Raw genomic sequence first — 25236 nt, 5'->3', positions numbered from 1 at the left:
ACATAGTATTCGGTGGTGATGCACTACTTTGACATTGGGATGAAAGTCATCCATGAATGGGAGGTGGCCCAGAGCATTGTCGAGCAGCAAAAGAATGTTGAATGGGATCTCCTTCTCCAAGCAATATTTCTCTACCTCTGGGATAAAGTGGTAGAAAAACCTGTCCTGGAAAATGGCCTGTGTAACCCAGGCTTTGGGGTTACTCTTCCACACAACAGGAAGAGAGCCCGTGGCTATGTTTTTAAGGGCTTTTGGGTTCTCTGAATGATAAACTAAGAGAGGCTTCAGCTTCATATCACCAGAAGCATTGCCACCAAACAACAGAGTTAGCCTGTCCTTTGCTGCTTTATAGCCTGGCATCAACTTTTCCTCCTTACTGATGTAACTTCGGTCTGGCCTCCTCTTCCAGTACAGTCCTGTCTCATCCACGGTAAAAACCTGCTCGGATAAATACGCGCCTTCATCAATAATTTCTCAAAGCGTTTCAGGAAATTCCCGGGCAGCTACTGTAACTGCACTTGCTGCCTCACCACTTACTTTTACATTGTGAAGGTTGGCTCTAGCCTTGAACCAATGAAACCAGCCATGGCTGGCATTAAAAGATGCGCCCTCTGATTCTTCACCGTGTTTCTTCTTCAAGCCTTCATAAAGGCTTTTAGCTTTCTCTTGAATCAGCATTAAGCCGAGTGGGACTCGACGCTGATGCTGATCCTGCATCCACACACTGAGAAGTTTCTCCATCTCCTCCATCACTTTTCCACACTTCTGCAATATTATTGTGGATATCATCAACACAGCAGACTTCACATGTTCCATGATCTTGTCCTTGTTCTTTAGAATCATGCCAATGGTTGAACGATTCATGTTATAAGAATGAGCGACATCTACCATCTTTTTGCCTCGCTCCACTCTCTCAATTATTTTCACTTTTGTTTCCATTGCTATCGCTTGGCGCTTCTTAGCTGTACCAGCTACATCACTGCTGCTTTTACACTTGCTTCTGGACATCCTGGGCTTGAAATAAACATAATGTACTACTGTACTCTATACAGTACTGTATAGTAAAGTACACAAAAGCACAACCACTTGTAGAGGATGCACGCACCTGACAATGTATGCCAGACATGCAAACTAATTTACGTGATTGGACGTATGAATTCACGTTCGCATCTTTGGAATTTTGCAACTTGAAGGTTCTTATGTAGGGGACTTACTGTATTTTTCTCTTTAAATTAAGTAATTACCATGGATCTCACTTCAAAATTTACTGGCCTTATTTCAATCTGCTGTTAAGTGCATTAAAGATATTACACTTTTCAGTTCTACTACTTCTTAGTTCTTTTTCATAGCTTCCATGTCTCTGTTGAGATTCCACATCTGTTTATTCACTGTGACCAGAATTTTCTTTAAATTATTGAACATATTTATAATACCTATTTCATTACTCTATTCCAATATTTGTTTCACCTTGGAACTGTTTCTATAGGCTGCTTTTTTTTTTTTAACAATGAGTCACAATTTCCTGATTCTTAGGATGTTTATTACTTTTTTTGTGTACAGGACATTGTGGATAGTATAGTATAGATTCTTAGGATGTTTATTACTTTTTTTGTGTACAGGACATTGTAGATAGTATAGTATAGAGATTCTAAATTCTGTCTTCTTCCTCTGAAAGAGAATTAATTATTTTCTGGTATGCAGTTGAAGGCTGATTATCTTTAACTTCTGGAGACTTTGGTTTATACTTTGTTCAGGCCAGTCTATCATATGCCTGGTTTCACCAAGCCCTTCTATCCTTGGCAGTTCCTCAGATTCCAAACTCTGTTTCCTTGCAGTGCACAGCAATGGGAACCTCTGTCCAGTCCTTTCAACTGCTACTTTCTGTTGACATCACTGTAGTCTCTCCAACACAGGTATAGTTCAATGGTCAGTCAAGGACTTGAGGGCTCTTTATAGGCAGGTATTAATATTCCTTACCCTAATTTCTGAGATACCCTCAATGTACAGCCACTCTGGCAGCCTGAAATCTCTTCACTGACATCACAAGTGAATAAGACAGATCATTTTGTTTGAGTTCTACCTGCCTTGCACCTGAGGAATTGGGAATGCCCACAGGGGAGAGGCTGTGTAAACATGGATCTCACTCAGTTATTATAATTCATTTTTTAACTGGTCAAATCCCTAGAGTTTCTGTCTGCCTTTTACTGCTCTTCAGTGTCTGCAAATAGTTGTTTATATATTTTTTCCCAGAGTTTACTATTGTTATCTATGGGAGAGTTATTCCAATGCAGGCTAACTTGGCATTATTGGAAGTCTAACTCTCATAAACTCATGACATTTTAAAGGAGCTCATTGCTAGATAAGTCAAGCTGTAGAAAGCTCTTTTTTATTAAACAAAATATATATCTACAAGATATCCTTTGTTGTTTCTTGATTCTATGTTCCAAAAGAGAATCTATTTCTTACTAATTCAATAACCCTATAAGTTTATGTAAGTAGCTATCCACTTTTCCTTACATATTTTCTTCCTAAGTCTAAACACCCTTCTTTCCTTTTGCTATTTCTATTTGTCATGATTGCAGATTTCTTACATTGAGATTACCTTCCTTAGAATCATTAACTGCCTTCTAATATTTGGTCTGATATTTATACAATACAATGAAATATCAATATGGCTCTGCTAATGAGGCCCAATTTCAGTAGCTTTATTGGCATATTAATCACTTATAGTATATTTGTGGTAATTAAACCCCAACATTAATTACCCTGGAGTCCGTTTTTTCATTATATGCTAGGGAAATTACTATAATTACTAGTATTTGGTAGATGACCTTTTATTTCCTGACCTCAGTTCCTTAGTCCAGTAGGATCTATATTTAAGGGATAAGGGAAATGGAACCCAAAGAATTTTAACAAAGGAACACACAAAGATAATAAGAAATGAGAGCAGGTTAAAGGTGGGGGGTGGAGGAAGATGAGCATATTTGGGAGAGAGGCTTTTTCCAGCAACTGAAGTAATGGCTTGAGGGTTTGCCAGCAAACAGTATAAGATGAATTATACACAGTTTTCCATGCTAATCTTCCTTGTTGCCCTCAAAATCTTTGGAGTCAAAGTACTGTATGGCTTCCACAATGTTCATACATTTTGATATAGACCAAGATGATAAACTTTCCTTCCAGTTAATCAATGTGAGGAGAATATTTGGACAGTGGGAAATAATTCTGTTTCTGTGCAGCATTAGATATAAACAGGATGCTAGCAATAATATATTTCAGGGTGAAGTTCCTCATTGTCATATTTCTCCTTATGAATGGACCTGACACAAATGTTATTATGTTTTGAACTAACTTCTCTGGTACATTGTCCCAGAATAATCAATAAAAACAAAAATCTTTGTAATAAAACTATTTCTTTTTAGAGCTCCTATAATGAAAGTCTTTTACTCTCTTAGGAATGTCACCCACTTTTGTAGGGCTAATTTAGGGAAGTCTCACCCAGGAACTCATTCCATGGCAATTTAAAACACAATCTGATTAGACATGCATAGGAATATCATCGAACCAGCTCTTTAAAGCTACAGATATGGTGTCTATAGGCAACTGATTTTTGAATTTAGAAACACAAACTCACATTGTGCCTGTATAATTTAATCTTATTCATGTTAAAATAAATTAACAAACAGAAACTTCAATTAAATAGAGTCAGGAGACAAGAACAGGGAGCTCTCATGCCCTGCGACCATAGCAGGGCCCAACAACAAGGAAGAAAGACTTCTCTTCTTTCCTGGCAAGGACTAGGCCAATGAAAAGCCATGGACTCTCTGTTTACTATAGCCTTTCAAACTTCCATTTTCTCTCTATAAAAGTTTTTCTCCACCCCTTGTTGTACAGGACATCTCACATTGCTTGCCGTGGTTGCAGACCCTGAAATGCAATTCTCTGCTGATCTCAAATAAACCCATATTTTCTAGAGAAATATTTGGCAGTCTATCTGTTTTAGGTTAACATTCTGGTGGCCCACTTGGAGACCAGAGCAGAACCCCAAAGGCTCTGGGGCTGGTGAGCCAATAGGTGTGTTACCCACAATTGAGCCCTTGAGCTCACTGCTTTTCTTGCCAACCCTGAAGTTTGAAGGTACATCTTTCTGCTGGATCTGAACTCAAGCCCTCTTTGCATTTGAAGCTCTTCAGGCTTTATTTGGGATCCATTTTAAGGTTTTGTCCTTCTCTTTAAGGCCTGTTCTGTATGTAAGTATCTGTATGTATTTGGCACTTGGATCTGATTTTGAGATCAGATTGTTTCAACCAAAGCTGGCTGAGAAGTCACAGCCCATTCCTTCAGGAACAGGAACTGCTTCACTGAAACTGTGTCACTTCAGCTGTCAGCTCATTCCTTTGGAACAGGGGCTGTTCTCTGGAAACTGGCTGGAAAATCCTTAGCCTGTATTCTCCAGGACCAAGCTGTTTCCTTAGAATTGACTGGTATTAGCTTGCAAACTGTTCAAATTGAGCTGTCTGAGTTATAATGTTTAAGCTGTTTGAAAATTGTTCTTTAGAGGAAAAACCTCTGAGAAATGGGCAAGTCATCTAAATATTTTAAGGGTGCTCCTCCCCCCACTATAGGAACTCTGGCTAATTTTATGTTTAAAAACTACAATCCTTCCTCATGTGCATTTATTTCTAACTAGGTGGACTGATCTAACCAAAGGCAATTTAGAATTAACAGCCATTATGGGAAACTTTTGAAATCCTCAAACTTAATTTCCATAAAATTGAATTGGAATACAATAGCTTAAAAATTTCCAGAACTGGATGTTATGCCTATTTGGATTGGTATTTTGAGGTTTCCCAAAATTATAAGGAGTCTAAAATTGCCTCTCTGATAAATAAGATTTTAAGATCAACTGAGGCAAAGAAATAACTTTAAAAAGGTAAAATGGGGCTTCCCTGGTGGCACAATGGTTAAGAATCCGCCTGCCAATGCAGGGGACACGGGTTCAAGCCCTGGTCCGGGAAGATCCCACATGCCATAGAACAACTAAGCCCGTGCACCACAACTACTGAGCCTGCACTCTAGAGCCAGCGTGCCACAACTACTGAAGCCCGCGCGCCTAGAGCCCGTGCTCCACAACAAGAGAAGCCACCGCAATGAGAAGCCCGTGCACCACAACGAAGCGCAGCCCCTGCTCGCCGCAACTAGAGAATGCCTGCACGCAGCAACGGAGACCCAGTACAGCCAAAAATAAATAAATAAAATAAGTAAATTTATAAAAAAAAAAAAAAAGATAAAATGGGTCCCAAAGCCTCAGCCTTTTTCTCCTTGGCTTCTTTATTTCAGGCTTCACCTCTAGCACCATCTTCCTTTTTCTCTTCTATGCTACAGCCTCCTCTATACCCTCAATTCCCCCATGCTGATTCTCTCCCCAAACTTTCTCTTTTCTCTGAAACTCTCCACACTCTCTTTTCCTCTGAACTTGTCAGAACCTGTCCCTTTAAAATTGTTTTCTGAGGATCCAAAGGCTAAACCCTTAATTTTTTAGATTCTGTGGACTAAAGAACTATGAGCCATAGTCAAAGATTTTCCCAAATTAACCAAAGGAATTCAATGTAGGAATTGAATTCAATGTAGTCATTCAAACTTATCAACCTGCTTTCTCTGAATTATATCAGCTAGTTCATATGTTTGTTGGTGAAGGCTAGAACCAGCATTGGATAAAAATATCGCTAATTGAAAAAAATCCTGAACAGTCTCTGTAATTACAAGCAGGAGTCCAGCCCACTAACCTATTATATGCTTGGAAAATTGCTAGGCTACTTCATGGAGCAATTCCTATGGCTTTTCCAAAGCCTGTAGATTGAACAAAATTCAGGCTTACACACAAAAATCTAATGAACCTGTCCATGACTATTACAATCCATTTCAGATTGCTTTTAAACAAAATTCAGGTCTTCCTTCAGATGTTGGTTCTACCCAGGTAGCTTTTTTTTTTTTTTTTTGACATCTTTATTAGAGTATAATTGCTTTACAATGGTGTGTTAGTTTCTGCTTTATAACAAAGTGAATCAGTTATACATATACATATGTTCCCATATCTCTTCCCTCTTGCATCTCCCTCCCTCCCACCCTCCCTATCCCACCCCTCTAGATGGTCACAAAGCACCGAGCTGATCGCCCTGTGCTATGCGGCTGCTTCCCACTAGCTATCTATTTTACATTTGGTAGTGTATATATGTCCATGACACTCTCTCACCCTGTCACATCTTACCCCTCCCCTCCCCATATCCTCAAGTCCATTCTCTAGTAGGTCTGTGTCTTTATTCCCGTCTTGCCACTAGGTTCTTCATGACCTTTTTTTTTTTTTTTCCTTAGATTCCATATATATGTGTTAGCATACTGTATTTGTTTTTCTCTTTCTGACTTACTTCACTCTGTATGACAGACTCTAACTCCATCCACCTCACTACAAATACCTCCATTTCATTTCTTTTTATGGCTGAGTAATATTCCATTGTATATATGTGCCACATCTTCTTTATCCATTCATCCGATGATGGACACTTAGGTTGCTTCCATTTCCTGGCTATTGTAAATAGAGCTGCAATGAACATTTTGGTACATGACTCTTTTTGAATTATGGTTTTCTCAGGGTATATGCCCAGTAGTGGGATTGCTGGGTCGTATGGTAGTTCTATTTTTAGTTTTTTAAGGAACCTCCATACTGTTCTCCATAGTGGCTGTATCAATTTACATTCCCACCAACAGTGCAAGAGTGTTCCCTTTTCTCCACACCCTCTCCAGCATTTATTGTTTCTAGATTTTTTGATGATGGCCATTCTGACCGGTATGAGATGATATCTCATTGTAGTTTTGATTTGCATTTATCTAATGATTAATGATGTTGAGCATTCTTTCATGTGTCTGTTGGCAATCTGTATATCTTCTTTGGAGAAATGTCTATTTAGGTCTTCTGCCCATTTTTGGATTGGGTTGTTTGTTTTTTTGTTATTGAGCTGCATGAGCTGCTTGTAAACCTTGGAGATTAATCCTTTGTCAGTTGCTTCATTTGCAAATATTTTCTCCCATTCTGAGGGTTGTCTTTTGGTAGCTTTTAACTTTATGTTTATTAATAGGCTGAACTGAGACCTTTCCTTTCTCGTAAAAAGGACCAGAATGGAATGAGAGACTATCCATTCCAGATTTATTTAATCTGGCACACCAGCTCTATTGTACTCTAGAAGAGTCACCTAAAAGGAAGACCACCAAAATTCTCAACCTTCAACTCTAGCAAATGAAGTCTCCTAAATGAAACCAATACCCTCCTAGCTTCTGCTATTATTGCAAAGAGCAGGACATTGGAAAAGAGACTGTTATAAATTTAAGTGCTTTCAATACATCCAGCCCTCTAACCAGCCTTTCCAGCATCCTCTCAGTCCTCAAAGATAGGGCTCTGAGGAACTACGGGGGCTATTCCCAATTCTCCCTCTTAATCAGCTTAGAGAACAGATGGGGCATGAATCTGTTCCAGTCCTAACTGACACCGGAGCCATACTCTCCCCGCTCAACCCCAGTACTGTAAAACAGCTCCTGCCTCAGAATACTAAAACAGTTCAAATACTGGGCATCTGTAATGTCAAGAAGCTCCTGTCTCTATTCCCTTTTGTTTAGGCCCTTTGAGAGATACACACTCTTTTCTCCTTAGTTCCTCCACCCCTATCCATTTATTAGGTCAAGACTTCTTAGAGAAGTGTCATGCCAGAATTTCTTTCTCCCAAATTGGGGGGAATAATTCTATAATTAGACAGTAGTCATCAAAGTAACCAACCAGGTGAATTAAAGAGACCTTTGACATTTTAAATTTGTTCCATCTCTGATAGTGCTAGAGCTGATTCTGGAAATACTGATCATTTGTCCCTATTGAATCAGCTACCATCCTCCTTATAGGCAAAATTCACAGTGCACCTTCCATCAAGATTCAAATAGATCCCTCAAAATGTCTTCCCAGAATTAATCAATACTCTATAAGTAAAGAATCACTTCAAGGTATAAAGCCCATAATAGAAGGTTACAAAGCTCAAGGCCTCATTATCCATTGTACTAGCCCCTGTAACCCCCCTATTTTACTGGTGAGAAAAACTAAGGGCCAAGTTTGGAGGTTTGCCTAGGACCTCCAAGCAATAAAAACATTGTTATTCCTTGACAACTTGATGTTCCTAATCTTCCTAAATTAATAATATCTATTTCTACTCCAGGGAAATTTTTATTGTGATTGATTTATGCAGTGCATTGTTTAATATTGCAGTTGATGAAGCTAGCCAATACCTTTTTGCCTTCATTTGCAAAGAAAACCAATTCACCTGTACAGTAATGCCTCAGGATTATACTGAGAGTCCTTGTTACTTCTTGCAAATCCTGAAAACGGATCTGTATGATGTGAAGTTCCCTAGAGTTTCTGCTTGTTGCAATACGTAGATGATTTGCTTCATTGCTCTCCATCTCAAGCATTCTCACAGGAAGACAGCATCCATTTGCTAAAGCTTTTAGCCCTAAAGGGACATAAGGTTGCCAAAAAAAAATTGCCATTTGCCCAAACCCAGGTTTGATATTTAGGATGTCTGATATCAGAACAAGGGTTATACCTAGATCTAGGTAGACCTCATGGTGTTTTAAGTTTCCCCAGCCCAAAACGAAGAGCCAACTGTGAGTTTTTCTCAAGCTATTTGGATATTACCAAAATTGGATTCCAAGTTTCTCTCGTGGCCAATCCTCTCTATTCTTTACTAAAAAATAACAACCCAGACCCAATTTTATGGGAAGAACCAGACAACATAGCCTTCAAGGCCTTAAAGGAGAATTTAATTAACCCAGCTGCCCTTGGGCATCACAATTATCAAATTCCCTTTTCCTTCTTTGTGTATGAAAAGGAAGGGAACTCCCTTGGGGTACTCACCTAAAAACATAAGGACCACCACTAATCCACAGGGTCTTATAGCCAGCAACTGGACACTGTGGCATGGGGCTGCCCTTCTTGCCTTAGAGTCATTACTGCCACTGTTCTTTTGGTTAAGACCACCAAGAAAATTGCTATGGGGATCCTCTTTAATCATTTTTGTACCTTATGCACTATAAGCACTCCTGAATTCTCATCATACTCAACATTTCTCAGTCAGCTGCCTTACCTCCTATGAAGTCCTGTTGTTAACTTCTCCTCACTTAACTCTTTCATGCTGTATAACCCTGCTACTCTTTTCCCCTCCATCACTGGCAATATCCTTCACAACTGCTTAAATCTGATGGGCCACCTCCTGACTCCTCACGATGATCTGCAGGGAATCCCTTTGGGTAATGCCAACTTCTCATGAATCACTGATGGTTCTTAATTAAAAGGTGACAATGGAAAGTATTGTGCTGTCTATGATATTGCAACTCCTGTTGATGTTGTTGAGGAAGCATCTTTACCTATGGTAACTTCAGCCCAACAGGCTGAATTATACACTCTTACAGGGGCTTGTACTTTAGCCAAGGACAAAACTGCCAACATTTATATGATAGGAGATATGTTTTTGGAGTAGCTCATCATTTTGGGGTATTGTGGAAGCAACGTGGCTTCAATACTTCCAACAGAAATAAAATTAAAAATGGCCCCTATGTTCAGAAATGTTTGGATGCAATTCTTTTAGCCACTACTTTAGCTATTATTAAGATTATGGGTATTGTAAACTTGACTCTCTAGAAGATATGGGAAACCATCTTGCTGATATTTCTGCAAGGAATGCTGCCCTTATTGGGACCAACAGAAGCCAAACCTCTGCCATGGTACAATTACAGAAAATATTGATGATTGATTTTCTGTCATTCTGGAGATTGGTCTCTAGTAGTGACCTATTAGATTCTTTATTTATCCCAACATTTGTATCAGTGACATGAATGTAGACATAAAAGAACAGGATTATCAAATTTCACATGACAAAATCTACACAAAAACTAACATGATAGGTTAACAGAATACAGATTCAAATTAACCATAATAGGCTACCTCTGATTTTAGTCATAAGGCTGAGAAGCTAAATGGGCTTAATAAATGTTGAACTAAAACAAATAGACTGCTAGATATTTCTGCAACAAAGATGGGTTTATTTGGGATTACCAGAGAATTGCAATTTGGGATCTGTTACCATGGTGAGCCATGTGCAATTTCCCACACAAGGGAAGGGAAAACTTTTACAGAGGGAAAAAGGAAGTTTGGAGGGCTATAGTAAACCTTTGGCTTTTCACAGGCTGAGTCCTTGCCAGGAAAGAAAAGGTTTTAGATTGAGTGGTATGAATGTTAATATTGTGACTAAAGACCTAAGACTTGACCATTATTCTTAAATGTGGATACACAATTAATTAACTTACTAACAGAGTCTCTTTTCATACATTGTATGCAAAGTGAATTATTTGCTGATTTAAAATTTGGGGGCTGAATCAGCTACTGATATTTAATATATTCAGGAATGTGAATTTGTGGGGTAAGTTGCAGAGCTTCTTTTTTAATAAGACTTTTTTTTTAGAGCAGTTTTAGGTTTAAGAGGGAGATACAGAGATTTCCCATATGCCCTCTGCCTCCTCAGATGCATAGCCTCCCCCATTATCAACATCACTCATCAGAATGGTACATTTTTTTTTTACCAAGAAGGATGAACCTATATTGACACTTCATAATCATCCAAAGTTCATAGTTTACTTTAGGGTTCATTCCTGGTATTATACATTCTGTGGGTTTGGACAAATATATAATGACATACATTCATCTTTATAGTATCATACAGACTATTTTCACTGTCCTAAAAATCCTCTGTGCCTCTGCCTATTTACCTCTCCCCACCCTCCTACTCCTTCCCTCAGCAACCACTAATCTTTTTTTACTCTTTCTGCAGTTTTGCCTCTTTAGGAATGCCATATATTTGTGTGCAAGAATATGTTTAGTTTTTTAAGTGTAGTGTAAGCCCTGAGAGTTGGCTTTTCTTTTTGTAATATAAGTGCCTGTATTAAGCTCTGATTGTGAGGCATCCACTTCAAAGAGGCTATCTGGAATAAACACATTGCCAGCCACAAGACTAGTATTATTTTTAATAGCAAAACATTATAAAGATCCAAGTATTCATCAATAGAGAGATGTAGAAATAAAGTGTGGTATAATACATCCACAAAATAGAATGGACATTATAAAAATGTACTGACTTAGAAACTGCCTACTATAAATAGAGAAAAAAATAGCAAGTTACAGAATGGTCTTATAAAAAAGAGAAAGCAAATAAACAAACACCCCTTCTCCTTAAGAAAACAAGAACAAAAAACTCCTAAATTACACATATGTATACATGTTTGTATAAACACAGAGAAAATTTTGGAAGGATATGATTAACTACTGGGGGATAGGATTGGAGGGAGGAAGAAACTTAATCCTTATATACTTTCGTATCATTTAAATTTATTTTAACAAGTATCTGTTGCTTTTTATTACATGTAATAATATTTTTTAAAATGCTGGTACAAAGGTTAAGGAAAGCAAGCATTACAATTACTTTTTAGTAAACAGTTGTTATTTGCAAAAAGAGCTCCCTGAGCTGAGGAATGTCAGACCTCCACTTAGCAAGAACACTCTAGGCACAGATGAACAAAACATTCCTTTTTCTGTATGAGTTCAGCCAGGGAATGAGGTAGCATGAAGCCTCCGTGCGGAAAAGTGGAGTCATCCAAGCCCTCCTGGCCTTTGAAGTCAAGAGGGGAACTGGCATATTTCTCTGCATCTTATGGCTGAAATACAACTTTCTGGCCCCCATTTCAGTGAACTTTGAACTTCCTCATAATTCACACTCATTTATAATCTATAACTCCCATGTGAGTGGTAAAATTTTCTGTTTTACTGCCTAGTCTGAACTAGTTATAGAATGACTCCACTTTAAACCCAAGGTCTCATTTACATCTTGAAGCCCTAGCCTTTAAAAGGGACAGACACTGGCAGAGAGAGAGAGAAGCCTAGGAAAGCATCCAGGATGGTGTGGAGTCTGGGGCGCCAGTCATTGCTCTCCCCATCGGGCTCATATTGTAAGGGTTGTATCAGGAGTGTGGAAGTTCTCTGTCTGCCTAGTACCTAACAGTTGACAAGGCATCCCAGGTTTGCAAAGCTCTTCTGCCATGATATCTCAGCTGTCTCCCACAACGAGCCTGGGGGCCTAGGAGAGCTATATCAACCACAGTTTACTGATGAGGAAACCAAGACTTAGAGACACTAAAGCGATGACCCTCAAGTCACTCAGCAATTTGGTCACAAAGCTCAGGACAGAATCATGTCTCTTTATTCTGCTGTCTCCTTCAGCCAGAGTTTCATTTTTATCTCTTTCACTGCTTCTGTTTCCAACATAGATTTTGTTTGATAAAAAGAGGTCTGCTGCTTTAAAAAGTTTGAAAGCTAATGATCCAGGATAATGCTTCCAAATCCCCAACTGATATTAACATTCATCATTCGGGAATGACAAATTGGAATTTCCAGAAATTCTCAGAAATTCCTGATATAAAAAATTATTCCACATTTTCCATAACATTTTATTAACATGCTTTCAAATAGTAAGTGGCCCTAATAATAGTGAATAATTTTCTGTGGTGGTATGGTGCTAAAAGTTTCAGCTGTTTTCAGTAAAAAAAATATGTTTTTATAATCTATTATTATTATGAACCAATATATCATGACAAGATTATTTGAATAGCATGTAAAAATGATCTCTATTTGGTACGACACCAGATATAGAAAACATTTAAAAGAAGGGAATATTAACACAAAATAAATGCCAAATGAAATCACTTAAAATTTGAAAAAGAATACCACAAGTTTTTGATATTTAAAAGTTATTATTTTTAAATGAACTTTAAAAACACAAAGCATTAAATCACTCCATCTGATAGTCTTATAAACATTTTTTTTCAATTATTAATTTATTTATTTATGGCTGTGTTGGGTCTTCGTTTCTGTGCTAGGGCTTTCTCCAGTTGTGGCAAGCGGGGGCCACTCCTCATCGTGGTGCGCGGGCCTCTCACTATCGCAGCCTCTCTTGTTGCGGAGCGCAGGCTCAGTAATTGTGGCTCACGGGCCTAGTTGCTCCGCGGCATGTGGGATCTTCCCAGACCAGGGCTCGAATCTGTGTCCCCGGCATTGGCAGGCAGATTCTCAACCACGGCGCCACCAGGGAAGCCCATCTGATAGTCTTGATCTTTGCTTTGTAACAAATATTCAAGACAGAAAACTTTCATTTTGCATTGATGGTTGAATTAAGAGTGTGCCCCTCACATCTTCAAGTTGGGTGTTAGGGTACGTGCTTCATAGAAGCTCATGTCCTTTGAAACAAGTCTTGAACTGCTCTGCTTTGCTGTCTTAACAGGTTAACTGGAACTGAGGGTTTTGTAATATAGCTTTGGAAATGTTCTGTATCGTTTAGATTTGGGTACTTCCACCCTTTTGGGTGGTTTTGTCAACAGCAAGTAGATGTTAGGTCCCCTGGATTCGGAGTCAGACAAGACCAGCCCTGCCACTTGACATATGTGTGCTCCTATATATGTCTTCCTCAGTAATAATAAAATATTAGTAAAGCTTACCATCCTAAGTTGTTTGAAGGATTGAGGTAACCATACATATAAAGGATTTAACGTAATACACAGTAAATAATAAGTGCCAAAAAGATATAAGTTGTTTTGATTATATTCATACTCATTGCTTCAAGCAAGTTATGTTTCCATAGTCATGGATAGCTCTGTGAAGAGTCCGACAGCTTTGTGGTATATAGCTAAGACTTTTTGGATTGTTGGTTTGTCAATTGCCTACAATAAAATATTATTCTTTGAAAAATATCATCTGTTACACAAAATCAATTGTAAAATATCATATTAATGCTTGTAATAAATGCTATCTATTGGGATATAGAAATAGCTTCATTTTAATTTGTGAATTTTTATTTTATTATTTTCTTTGAGATATGGGAAAGTGAGAATGAAGAGATACTGTGGAATTTGACCAAGAAAAATACAGTTTTGGTTTGTGGAGCAAGAATTCTGGGAAGCTGATGACAGGAAGATAGCTCTCTATCCTCCACCAATGACTCCTATGTGTCTGTTTCTCCTGAGTCAAATAGATGCTGATTCCCACAGGAGTCTGTGTGCAGGTGAGGCCACTGTGTTCCATGGTGGCCATGGTGTGGACAACTGATGCAGAACCATGAACTCTTGGGCTGGATTAGTCCCTGGAAGCCAGAATTCACATAGTGAAGCCAAGGAGAAACAGAACAGATCCTTCCTGCTCTATGTAGAGGTGATTAGGAGTACACTGGGTCATCAAGAGGTTTTCTCGAGCTGCCTCGTTAAAGAACTATTGACTTGCTTGCTTTTATTCTATCAGTCTTCTGAGTCGAAGCCAATGACCTACGTGATCTGGCAACTCTGACATCATCTCCCATTGCTCTCTCACTCTCTTGCTTTTACTCCAGTCACTGGCATCATTCTGATTCCTGAATATCAGTCACACTCCTCCCTCAGGATCTTTGTAACTGTTGTACCCTTTATCTTTGTCAAGTACTATGGAATATACTTATTTTAACTTCTTATATCTATGAATGCATTTATTACATTTATTTTCTGCCTCTCTCAAGCAATATCATCTCCATCAGTCCTTAAAAAGGAAAGAGTTAAAAAAAAAATACTATGCACAGTTGAGACAACTTTGAAATTTAAGAACAAATTTAACAAAAAAATCGATAGGGCCTTCATGAAAAAGACTGGAATTTTAATGAATGCTGTAAAATATAGGACATATAAGCAATGCTTTTGGGTGAGAAGAATCAATATTTTTAAAAATCAATACATTAAAAATTAATAACAACACCCAACAATTTCTAACTTTCAAACAATTGGCTAAAATGATCTTTCAATATACAGGGGAAAAATAAATATCCATGAATATACAAGGAAAATATTGGAAATGCATTATAATTTAGTATATAATTCACAGTAACAGGGCCATTGAATATTTTTTCCAATGATTCAATATGAAAAATGATTTTGCCAACCATGTCCATTAGCTTTCAAATCTGATTTATTTGTCAGCAACTCAATTATATATACTCACAAACATATTATAATTATTAAAAGTTTTGCTAATCTATTTCTAGTCCTGTTTAAACCTCATAGTATATTTCTTCCTATCATAATTATACTGTGATAACTTTTAAATCTTAGGGACATAAGACTACCAGAAATGGGTTTGTTTATAAGTTCTAAAAACAAATAATAAAGCATTTAAAAAATAAGTCTGGTAATTTCTAGTCAATATGTAGAATTAGTTTGCTTTCAATGTTTGTATATATTTTTTCTAAGTATGATACCTGTGGGTCTAGTGCCTTCTGAGTTAATGTAACAAGAAAGGAACTCTGTCCATTCCCCTCTCATTGAATTTAGTCAGATGTTTTCCTTCAATTTCTCTAGCCCATTGATTCTTGTTGTGTTCATGATAACAACATTCTTAACATTTTTCTGATTGTGAAAATGATCCATATATATATTATGAAGGCCCAAACAATACAGAAGAGAATAAACACATACTCAAACACACACAAGTGCAGGATAGAAGAGAAAGTTAAATTCATTCTTAATTTCAATATTGTACTTACTGAATACAAAACAATTCCAGTCTGGGAATATGTGAAATTTAGGTGTGGTAGCCTGGTCTAGCCAAATCCATCTTAACTAACCAACCTGTGTCGATGCACTGCCAACCTCTGGACCCTGAGCATACAGATATTTCCTTTCTGGATTGATAACATGAAACAGAAACCATCTGTCTTCCTCTTATCTCCTTTTCTTCTTCCTGGCAATTCCTCTGAATTTTCCACTCCTATCCCTTTGAAATCTCTACCTCCTATATCTTCAACTACTTTTTTTCTTTTTTGTTTTCTTTCCCTTAGCCAAAATTTAGGCTTATCCCTCCCATCCGAAAAAGTCATCTGTTGTCTCTACTTTTCCCTATACCCACTATAGAGTCTGAAAGCATTTCTACTATCTTATTTTCCATTTATTTCTCAATTGCTTGCAATCTGGCTTGCTTTATCAACTCTCTATGGAAGTGATTCTGGCATAGTTCACCAATGACCTCTGTATTTCCAAATTCAGTGGAAACAATTTAGCTTTTATTTACTGATCCTCCATGGCTCTCTGCTCCCTGATATAACATCTTTCTGGTTCTCATACTTTTGCAGATATTTGTCTCTTTCACAACTTATATTTCCCAAGTAAACCTTAAATGTCCTTGTTCCATAGGATACATTATGTAGCAAATCCTTATTTGCTAAAATGAGATGGATAATCTCATCTTTTAAAATGTTTTCAATGATTACCCACCTATACAAAATTCCCAAAACTCTAGTTCCCACAGAGATCTCTGTCCTCAGCTACAGATTCACAAACTCAGTTCCCTACTGGACGTTTCCATCTGGGTATGACAGCGGCATCCCAAATTCAACAGATTTAAAACAAAACTGATTTTACCTTAGGCATCTTCTTGTATGCTCCCTGTCTTAACTGGTAGTACCACAATCCACTTAGCCAGAAACCAGTTTTTCTCAAAATTTCTCTATCTTTCAGGGTTCGAATCAAGATGGCAGAGTAAGAGAATATGGAGCTCACCTCCCCCCATGAACACATCAAAGATACATCTACATTATGAATAATTCTCACTGAAAACTAACGGGAAACTGGTAGAAGAACTTCCATACAACAAAGGCTGTAAGAAATATACACATGTAATTGAGTAGGAAGGGAAGAAAAGTGATTGGGTTGGGATCTGTGCCCCTGGGAGGGGATCAGAGGAAAAGAGACATTACATGGGCAGATACCCACCCTGGGAAGTGAGCAGGTTGAGCCACAGATTGGGAGCTCTAGTCCTAGGGTCCTACACAGGGGAGACAAGCCCCCTTGGCTGGTTGGAAGACACTGGGACAAACAGAAGAGCTGTGGGAAGCCTGGACTCCATTCACGAGGAGTCGGCACATGCTGGCTAGACCTTGAGGCAGGGCAGAGCGAGGTCTGCTCTAATGGCTGCCAGGTTTCCTGCAACCACCATGTCATGTGTTCCAGCCCAGACCAACTGAATGCTGTGGCCCTACTCACTCATGTCACAGCATGGCACTGGATCTAGGGTGGCCACAACCCAGTAAAAGACATGACCATGGGATGCAGAAGTGACTTGGTCCAGGGACAGAGACTGCGTGGGGTGGTGGTGGCCATTGCTTGTGTTTTCTCAAGCAGTGCCTCAGAAGCAGCCCAGATCTCTGACAGTGGCTACTCCACCATAGCTTACCTCGTATACATGCCAAGAATCCATGCAGGCCCCACCTGCCCTGTGGAGCAGTTCCACAACAGGGCAGGGATGGCAGAGGCTGGGGCACTCATAGGCTGTGGGGGACAAAGGGGGCTTGCATCCAAGGCTGCATCCGAGCAGAGCTGCAGATTCTTGCACAGGCAGAGCACTGGTACTCTGGTACTCTGTCTGCACATGGGCCCCACTTGCTCCAACACTCCCCCTCTCCAGGACAAGGGTCCTGGTACAGGGAGAAGGAAAAACACACACTTAAAGGGAACAGAACAAGCTTGGGCCCAACCCACAAGGCTTCTGCTCTAGCAACTTGGGATCAGACTCTGCCTCCAATAGGGTGGTGCTGGCCACTGAGCAGATGGGAAGACCTGAGTCATATCTGGTGTCAGCTCTAGCCTCTCCAGCTCCAGCCCCACTTCCCAAAAAGGTGATAGCTGCCAGCACTCCCTGAGAAAAGATGTTCCTAGAATCCTCATCAAATCAGGTCTCCCACCAAAGGCACTGGGCACATTCAGTCCGTATAGGGATGCTCCCACATAAGAACACCTCTTCAAGACTGCAATACTTAACTGTTTCACCTAAATTCATAGAGGCAGAGAAAGTTAAGCAAAATGCAAAGGCAGAGGAACTACTCACAATTGAAAGAGCTAGAGAAAAACATCTGAAAAAATTAATGAAACAGAAATAAACAATTTACCAGATAAAGAATTCAAGGCATTGGTAATAAAAAAACATTAACTGGATTAGGGAAAAGAATTGATATAAACATTGAACACTTTAACAAGGAACTAGAAAATAAAAAAGACCTAATCAGAAATGAAGAATTCAGTAGCTGAAATAAAAAACACACTAGAAGGAATGAACAGCAGACTAAGTGATACAGAAGAATGCATAAGTCATCTGGAGGATAGAATAATGGAAATCACCCAATCAGTACAGCAAAAAGAAAAACAAATTTTAAGAAATAAAAGCAATTTAGAGATCTCTGGGATAACATTAAGCATACTAATATTCGCAACTCGAAATTCACACTCAACATTCTCCCAGAAGAAGAGAGAGAAGGGGAATGAAAATGTATTTGAATAAACTATAGCTGAACACTTCCCAAACCTGAAGAAGGAAACAGATACTCAGGTACAGGAATCATAGAGGGTCCCAAACAAGATGAACCCAGGCAGACCCACATCAAAACACATCATAAGTAAAATAGCAAAAGTTAAAGAGAATTTTAAAGGCAGCAAGACAAAAACAAAGAGTCATATACAAGGGAATCCCCATAAGGCTATCAGCTGATTTCTCTGCAGAAACTTGGCGGGCAAGAAGGGAGTGGCATGATATATTCAGAGTGCTAAAAGGGAAAAACATGCAATCTAGGATGCTCTACCCAGCAAGATTATTATTTAGAATGGAAGAGAGATAAAGAACTTCTCAGAAAAAGAAAAACAAAAGAGTTCATCAATACTAAACCTACCCTAAAGGAAAGGTTAAAGCATCTTCTCTAAGTGGAAAAGAAGCAAGAATCTATAGGAAATGGAAAATCCCACTAGGAAAGGCAAATATATAGTCATGACTGAGGATCAACCACTTAAATAAGCCAGTATGAAGATTAAAAGTTAAGGGATAAACATGAAGATGTAAAATATGAGATCAAAAACACAAAATGTGGGGGAGAGGAGTAAAAATGTGATCTTCCTGAATGTGTTTGAACTTATGTGACTAACAGTTTAAAACAAGAAAATAGAGGTCATCATATATGAACCCCAAGGTAAACACAAGTCAAAAACCTACAATAGATTCACAAAAACTAAAAGGAGAGGAACACAATCATACTAGTAGAACCACAAGGGAAGAAACAGAAAGAATAAATAAACAGAGAAGAACAACAAAAACAACTGGAAAGTAAGTAATAAAATGGCATTAAGTACATACCTATCAATAATTACTTTACATGTCAATGATTAAATGCTCCAACCAAAAGACCTATGGTGGTGGATTGAATAAAAAACAAGATCCATATATGAGCTGCCTGCAAGATATTAATTTCAGAGCTAAAGACACACACAGACTGAAAATGGAGGGATAGAAAAAGATATATCATGCAAACAGAAATAAGAAGAAAGTGGAGGTACAAGACTCATATCAGACAAAACAGACTTTAACACAAAGGCTATAACAAAAGATGAAGAAGTGTATTATATAATGATAAAGGGATCAATATAAGAAGAGGATATAACATTTGTAAACATATATGCACCCAGTACAGAAGCACCTAAATATATAAAGGAGATATCAACAGACATGAAAGGAGAAATTGACAATAATACAATAATAGTGTGGGACTTTAACACCCTACTTACATCAATGGACAGATAATTCAGACAGAAAATCAATAATGAAAGAGTGGTCTTAAATGCACAATAAATATCTACAGGACATTCCATCCAAAACAAGCAGAATACACATTCTTTTCAAGTGCACTTGGGTTGTTGTACAAGATAGATCACATGCTATGCCACAAAACAAATCTCAACAAATTTAAGAAGACCAATTATTTCAAGCATTTTTCTGATCACAATGGTATGAAACTAGAAATCAATTACAGGAAGAAAAATGGAAAAAGAACAAACATGTGGAAACTAAACAACATGATACTAAAAAACCACAAGGTCAACAGTAAAATCAAAGAGGAAATCAGAAAATACCTCAAGACAAATGAAAATGGAAACACAACACTCTAAAATCTATAGGATGCAGCGGAGGCAGTTTTAAAAGGAAAGTTCATAGTGATACAGGGATTCCTCAACAAACAAGACAAATCTCAAATAAGTACTCTAACCTACCTCTTGAAAGAATTAGAAAAAGAAGAACAAACAAAGCTCATCTTCAGCAGAAGGAAGGAAACAATAAAGATCAGAGAGGAAATAAATGAAATGGAGATTTTTAAAAAACAGAAAAGATCAATGAAATCAAGAGCTGATTTTTTTGTAAAGGTAAACAAAAGTGATAATCCTTTGGCCAGGCTCACCAAGAAGAAAAGAGAGAGGACCCAAATAAACAAAATAAGAAAGGAAAGAGAAGAAATAACAACCAATACCACAGAGATACAAAAAAAATCGTAAGAGATTACTACAGACAGTTATATGCCAACAAATTGGACAACCTAGAAGAAATTAAGAAATTTCTAGAAACATACAACTGGCTAAAACTGAGTCAAGAAGAAACAGACAGTCTGAACAGACTGATCACTAGTAGTGAAATTAAATTTGTAATTAAAAGAAAAAAAGACTCAGCAAGCAAAAGTCCAGGACTGGATGGCTTCACTGGGGAATTCTCCCAAACATATAAAGAAGTAATACCTATTCTTCTCAAAATACTCCCCAAAATTGAAGAGGATGGTATAATCCCAAATTCATTCTCTGAGTCCAGTACTACCCTGATAACAAACCCAGAAAAAGACACTACAAAACAAAATCACAGGCCAATATCTTGGATGAATATAGATGCAAAACTCCTCAACAAAAACAATATATAAAAAGAATCATACACCACGATCAAGTTGGTTTTGTTCCAAGAACGCAAGAATGGTTCAATATTCACAAATCAATCAATGTGATACACCATGTTAACAAAAGCAGGATAAAAATCACATGATCATCTCAGTAGATGCAGAAAAAGCATTCTACAAAATTCAACATCCATTCATGATAAAAACTCTTATCAAAGTGGGAACAGAAGGAACATAGCTCAACATAGTAAAGGTCATTTATAACAAGCCCTCAGCTAACATCATACTCAACAGTGAAAAGCTGAAAGTGTTTCCTCTAAATTCAGGAATATGACAAGGAGGTCCACTCTCACCAATTCTATTCAACATAGTATTGAAAGTCCTATCCCCAACAATAAGACAAGAAAAAGAAATAAAAGGCATCCAAATTGGAAAGGAAGAAGGAAAACCGTTACTATTTGCAGATGACATGATACTTTATATAGAGAAGTCTAGGGGACTTCCCTGGTGGCACAGTGGTTAAGAATCCACCTGCCGGTGCGGGGACACAGGTTCGAGCCCTGGTCTGGGAAGATCCCACATGCCGCGGAACAACTGGGCCTGTTTGCCACAACTGCTGAGTCTGTGCTCTAGAGCCCATGAGCCGCAGCTACTGAGCCCGTGTGCCACAACTACTGAAGCCCGCATGCCTAGAGCCTGTGGTCTGCAACAAGAGAAGCCACTGCAATGAGAAGCCCACACATCGCAATGAAGAGTAGCCCCCACCCATCACAACTAGAGAAAGCCCATGTGTAGCAACGAAGACCCGACGCAGGCAAAAAATAAATAAATTTTAAAATAATAAATAAATATGAAACTGGAAAAAAAAAGAAAACTCTAAAGCCTCCAACAAAAAGCTATTAGAACTAATAAATGAATTCAGTAAAGTTGTACAAGATTAATATACAGAATTCTATCACTTTTCTATACACTAATAGTGAAATACAGAAAGAGAAAGTGAAAAAAACAATCCCGTTTGAAACTGCATCAAAAAGAATAAAATATCTAGGAATAAAAGTAATCAAGGAGGTGAAAAGCCTATACTCTGAAAACAATAAAACATTGATGAAGCACACTGAAGATGATAAAAAGAAATGGAAAGATATTCCATGCTCTTGGATCGGAAGAATTAATATTATTAAAATGGCCATACTTCCCAAAGCAGTCTACAGATTTAATGCAATCCCTATCAAAATACCCATGACATTATTCACAGAACTAGAACAAATAATTGTAAAATTCATATGGCACCACAAAAGACCCCAAATTGCCAAGGCAATCTAGAGAAAAATGAACAAAGCCAGAGGCATCACATTTCCAGATGTCAGATTATATGACAATGCTACAGTAATCAAAACAGCATGGTACTGGCACAAAAACAGACATATAGATCAATAGAACAGAACAGAGAGCTCAGAAATAGCCCATGCACCCTACGGTCAATTAATCAATGATAAATGAGGCAAGAATATGCAATGGAGAAAAGACAGTCTCTTTAATAAGTGGCACTGGGAAAACTGGACAGTTATGTGTAAAACAATGAGATTAGAACATTTCCTCACACCATATACAAAAATAAACTCAAAATGGATTAAAGACTTAAATGTAAGACATGAAACCATAAAAATCCTAGACGAGGACACAGGAACGACATTCTTTGACATAAATTATAGCAATATTTTTTTTGGATCTGTCTCCTAAGGAAAGAAATAAAAGCAAAAATAAACAAATGGGACCTAATTAAACTTAAATCCTTTTGTACAGCAAAGGAAACAAATGACAAAATGAAAAGACAACTTCCAGAATGGGAGAAAATATTTGCAAATGATATGACCAACAAGGGGTTAATATCCAAAATATATAAACAGCTCAAACAACTCAATGTGAAAAAAAGAAACAATCCAATCATAAAATTGGGCAACAACCTGAATAGAGATTTTTCCAAAAAAGACATACTAATGATTAACAGGCACATGAAAAGTTGCTCAATATCAGTAATTATTAGAGAAATGCAAACCAAAACAACAATTAGATATCACCTCACACCTGTCATAATGGCTATCATCAAAAAGTCTACAAAGAACAAGTGTTGGCAAGGATGTGGAAAAAAGGCAACCCTTGTACACTGTTGGTGAAAATGTAAATTGGTGCAGCCAATATGGAAAACAGTATGGAGGTTTCTCAAAAAGACAAATATAGAACTGATCCAACAATTTCACTCCTTGGTATATATCCAGAAAAAAATGAAAACACTTATTCGAAAATATACATGCACTCCAACGTTCATTTCAGCACTATTTACAATAGCTGAGATGTGGAAGCAACCCAAGTATCCATAAACAGACAAATGGATTAAGAAGATGTGGTGCATATGTGTGTATATATGAAATTTTGCCATTTGCAGCAATGTGGGTGGACCTAGAGAATGTTATGCTTAATGAAATGTCAGACAGAGAAAGACACAATACTGTATGATAACACTTATATGTGGAATCTAAAAATAATATGAGGGATGTGTATAGCAAAACAGAAAGAGTCACGAATATAGAAAACAAACTTGTGGTTACCAGTGGGGAGAGGGAAGGGGCAAGGGGAAAGCTAGAGGTATGGGATTAAAAGATACAAACTACTATGTATAAAATAGATAAGCAACAAGGATACATTGTATAGCACAGAGAATTATAGCCATTATCTTATAATAACTTTTAATGGGGTACAATCTGTTAAAATACTGAATCACTATGCTGTATTCTTGAAACTATTATAATATTGTAAATCAACCATACTGCAATGAAAAATAAAAAGATGTACCAATGACATAGATAAAAAAATCTCTTTCACTAACTCATTTCTAATCAATTGCTCTGCGTGTATAGATCTTACATCCCAAATATTTCTCAAATAATTTTCCTCTTTTCTTCCTTAGTACCACTAACGTACTTAAACTATCTGCTTTCTATACACAGTCATAAAGATGTAACCAAAATACAATTCAAACCACATTAGTCAACTGTTGAAATCTTTCAGTCCCTCACTAACACATTCAGGATAAAGCTCAATCTCTTAGAGTGCACACATGGCCCCTCTGCCTCTGTCACCCTCTATCCCATCACTTCCCAACACCGTGTTTATCATAATCCAGTTGCTAGCAAACTCCCCATTCACTCTGCTATTTGTCATTTCTGCTCCTTGTTTAATTTCATCCCTTTGTTCTAGAATCCTTTCCTGTTGTGAGCTCCCATATCTGCTCTTTACCTGGGTAATTCCTATGTAAGACTTGGCTCAGGCCTTACTCCCAAAGTCTTTCTAAGTCTCCTTGCTATTCTTTTTTCACCCCATTGTGTTAAATACTCTTTCTATGGACTTTCCAATCCCTCTCCCTATCATCATCCTCACACAGTATGTTACAATTAGCTTTGTAGGTTCATGTATTGCCTTCCCAACAGACTCACAGCCCAATGGGGGCAAAGACTGTGTACACGTTGGCACCTGTATAACCCCAGTTCTTAGCACAGTAGTTGGCATGTGATTGGATTCAGTACATATTTTTAATGGACAAATGCATTGTATCTTTTACTAGAATTCTTGAATAGTCACTGAGAGAGTGCCAACTAAATGGAAAATAGCACAGGCATTTTGGCCAAAGACATATTGTGTGTTCTATTTTTCTGATTTTCACCTCATTTAAATTATATTAAGATTCAAGAACATTTGAAAATGCATCTTGAAAACAAATTAACAGTACACTGAATACCTACTTGTTAAATTAAACATTTCGATGACAGTTGTTGTAATTTTTTCTCCATTTCTCTGGTACACATCCAAAGAGGAGGTTACAATCATTGTTTTATTTAACCATGTTTACACATTCCCATTCCTTTACTCTGCAGAGGTTTTCAACAAACTTAAAATGTTCTTAGACACAAGAACAAATATGATACAATCTACCGCAAAATTAGGCATGAGCTAAACATGATCTAATAATATCCATTATGCGTTTATTTTACATTTTAATATTTATTTGTGCTCTGCTAGACCTGAGCCAAGTCTTAAATGATTGGCTTTAGTACACTGAGACATGACTGAGTTTCATACGGGTAAGAAAAAAATAAAAACCAATCGAGAGATATCAACTACACCACGTATGTGTTTAAAAATAATTGTAGACTAAGAACATATTTTAGATGATTTAAAGAGAGCATTTTATATGAATCATATCATGAAATGCATAAAAATATGATTTTTAATACTTATTTGATATTCCTAATAACTCTGAATATCGCAGAGTAGAAAATTAACT

General features: G+C 37.6%; 1 pseudogene; it reads right to left on the bottom strand.

The window, feature by feature from the left end:
* Positions 1-14132: 14132 nt before the first annotated feature.
* Positions 14133-25236, bottom strand: part of LOC133093046 (phospholipid scramblase 4-like) — a 72082-nt pseudogene continuing 60978 nt past the window's right edge.

The sequence above is a fragment of the Eubalaena glacialis genome, chromosome 6, assembly GCF_028564815.1.
Source record: "Eubalaena glacialis isolate mEubGla1 chromosome 6, mEubGla1.1.hap2.+ XY, whole genome shotgun sequence".
Classification (NCBI taxonomy): Eukaryota; Metazoa; Chordata; class Mammalia; order Artiodactyla; family Balaenidae; genus Eubalaena; species Eubalaena glacialis.
Note: the sequence above shows the minus strand (reverse complement) of the source record. Positions and strands in the feature narration are given on the sequence as shown.